We start from the raw sequence: 3,464 nt of genomic DNA, 5'->3' as shown, positions 1-3,464 counted from the left end.
ACTCTTTGAAAACATCAAGTACCTGGTCTTTATATTTCAAAGCAAAAGCCCACACTTTTCTAGAATGGTCATTAATAAAAGTAACAAAATAAAGAGCACCTCTAAGAGTTCTAGTTTACATAGTATAGACATCAGTATGAACTAAATCAATAACATCTTATTTTCTAGATGATGGATATGTATGAAAGATAACTCTATGTGTTTTTCTAGCTAAGCAATGATCACAAGATTTAAAAGATGTATTTGCAACTCTGGTAAGAACTGCTTTCTAGTAAGAGTTTGAAGTCCATTCTCGCTGATATGACTAAGCCTCTTGTGCCAAAGATCTATACTTTCACTCTTTTGAATTGTATTAATCTCTTCTTTGTGTAGCTTAGCTTCCATGACATAAAAAGAGTTAAGTTTCTTTCCTCTTGCCACAATTAGAGAATCTTTAATAAGTTTCCATTTGCTTTCATCAAAATAATATGCAAAACCCTCATCATCAAGTCTGCCTATAGATATCAAGTTAAGATAAATATCTGAAACATGCCTTACATCTTTGAGTATCAATTTGCTTCCAATACTAGTCTCTAAGCAAATATCTTCAATACCCACAATCTTAGATGTACTACTATTTCCCATTTTGACATTACCAAAATCACCAATAGTGTAAGATCTAAAAAAATCATCATGAGAAGTAACATGAAATAAAGCATCAGAGTCAATTACCTAATTACTGTCCTGAGCTGCAAGACTAACACAACTGTCATCACAAACAATAATGATATTACATTTAGCAGCAACTGTATTGGTCTCTTTCTCATTTTTCTTCCTTTCATTCTGTTCTCACTTCCAAAACCTACACTCTTTCTTTGTGTGACCTGACTTGTTACAGTGGAAACATTTGATATCTTTTCTAGACTTAGATCTTCCTCTATAACTATGTGGATTTCTACTATGACTTCTTCCACGTCTTTCTTGTTTTTAAGTAACAAATGCACCAGAAGAAGATTCTCTTTGTTCTTTCTTTGTGGCATCTTCATTTAGAAAATTGTCTTTAACCATATCTATAATTAGAGTCCCCTCTGACGTAGAGTTATAAATTGTCACCATATACATTTCTTAACTTTCTAGTAAAGAGTTAAGAAGTAATAATCCTTACATCTCATTATCTATATTCATTTTCATAGCAACAAGCTTATTTGCAAGACTCTGAAAGAGGCTTATGTGCTCAACAATATTTCCACCATCTTTATACTTTAAATTTATAAGTCTTCTGAGGAGAGAAATTCTATTTCCCACTATCTTTTTCACAAAGAGGTTTTCTAAGCTTTGCCAAACAACATCAGCTCTGGTTTCATCAGAAATATGCTCATGCAAGTTTATATCCATCTATCTTCTAATATAGGCAATAGCTTTTCTATATTGAACTTCTCATTCTTCATCGTCCATAGTAGAAGGTTTATCTTTAACCTTGATGGGCTTATACAAATCTTTGCAATAAAACAAATCTTTCATCATAAGCTTCTAAGTAAAATAATTTGATGAGTTTAATTTAATTATACCATCCTCCATTTCAATCACACGAGAAAAAACTAGCACTAAATAACCTGTTGCTCTGATACCACTTGTTGGGAAAAACTTGTTAAAGCAGAATAATTATTTTCCCTCTTTGTGTATCAAAATGGGTTTCTCATCAAAATACCAACTTGATATCCAAATATAAATATCAACCAGAACTACATAAACAGTAGAGTGATAAATCAATCATATAGTGAGACCAAATATTTAACGTGAAAAACTCAATGTGGAAAAAATTACGGGACCGTAGTCCACCTCAAACTTCTACTATCAATAATAATAATAACATGTTTACAATAAGTCTTCTCTAAAATAGTAAGATGATCACAATAACATCAAGATTATATATCTTAGCTCAATAATAGCATATCTTCATCTCATAGATCTCATCATAAGAGAATTTTAGGTCTCACAAAGTGGGTATAGCAGAAAAGTACCTCAGAGAGGATAAATAGTAGATTAACACAGTTTGCTGCAAAGATTCTCTGCATAAAATTTGGGCCAAAACTAATAATGTTTGGCCACTAATCGTCAAGTGAAAAACTCAATATCCTAATTTTCTCTCTCTGTTCCTTTCACTCACCGTGCGCCGCCACAGTTCTGCGTGCTCTCGTTGCACCCATTGCTAATTGATTTGGGCTCAAAAGGCCCAATTGTCCAAGCTGGCTGGACCCAATAGGATCATAGAATGTGATTGAGCTTAGTGTGTATAAGAAATATGGACAAGCTTTTTCAATATCAGACCTTGAATTTTACATTCTCAGATAACTGAAGATGAACTGGGTGATCTGGAGCTCCGTGATGGCCCGGTTCCAGCGTAGCGGCCAGCAATAGTCCATGCTGCAGGAGAGGTAGTAGGCATACATCGCGACGTGGACGGCGGCATTGGTCACGAGGGCGATCGGCATGAGGGACTGTGAGGTGGAGAGCCAGACGTAGCACATGACAACGACGACAACGTGGTGGTTGGTGGTAGGCGTGGAGGAAGGTGAGACCACCGCAACCGACGAGGAGGATGAGGAAAGAGTTAGCAAGTTCGGAGAGCTTGGAGAGGTAGAATACGTAGGTTCAGAAGAAAAGGGGCACGTCGCGATTGGTGTCAGATCGGGGGGAGCGAAGGCGGGTGGCAGCTGAGAGAGCATAGCTGGCTGCCATGGAAGCGGAGAGGTCTAGGAAGACAAGGTTGTGGGCGGAGGAGAGGAGGGCGAGGAGGACAGGGGAGGGGCGAGGTAGGGGAAGGCGGCGATGGCGACGATGGGGACCGAGGCACCGAACGTCTCGTTGGGCCTCCACTCGAGGGACTCGAATGTTGGGTGCTCCACTAGCCACCAGTGGAGCCACCCGTGCACCCACGACGCTGCCATTCCCCCTTTCTTCTTCTCCTCCTACTCGGCTGTGACGCTCATCGTAGGGCCGCACGCGTAAACGGTTTTCCTTCGAGACAGGAAGCAGCCAACGAAGGGCTATCTACGTATTGCCCTTGTAGTTTATTATTTTTAGCGTCCATCCTTCTATTTAAAAAAGTTATATCACCATCCTCGTAATTATTACCAAAATAAAATAATTAAACCTATTTATCAACATTAGTTTTACTAATAAAAATATAAAAAATAATAATTTTAATATTCGATGGTCGACGATATCAATGATGGACGACAACACCGCTAGCGTCCGTGGTGGCATCGCTTCCTTATTCATGGACGCCCTCCAATCCATCTCTTCATCGTTGTTAGCCCGTCGACCACATCCGAGGAAGCACAACATTTCCTTATTCAACCCCGTGAACACAAAGTAATTCTCCAACAATAGCCACATCTTGGCGTCGCCCTTGAAATAGAAGGTTAGCTCCGGTAGATCCACCTCTATCTCATTTGGCGATAGAGCGACGCATAGGCGCAATC

General features: G+C 39.1%; 1 pseudogene; it reads right to left on the bottom strand.

Moving 5' to 3' along the window:
* Window positions 1–210: 210 nt before the first annotated feature.
* LOC135644181 (uncharacterized) lies at window positions 211–2,927 on the bottom strand (annotated as a pseudogene).
* Between the last annotated feature and the right edge of the window lie 537 nt (window positions 2,928–3,464).

The sequence above is a fragment of the Musa acuminata genome, chromosome BXJ3-8 (genome assembly GCF_036884655.1).
Source record: "Musa acuminata AAA Group cultivar baxijiao chromosome BXJ3-8, Cavendish_Baxijiao_AAA, whole genome shotgun sequence".
Taxonomy (NCBI): Eukaryota; Viridiplantae; Streptophyta; class Magnoliopsida; order Zingiberales; family Musaceae; genus Musa; species Musa acuminata.
This window is presented reverse-complemented; position numbering and strand designations above follow the sequence as displayed.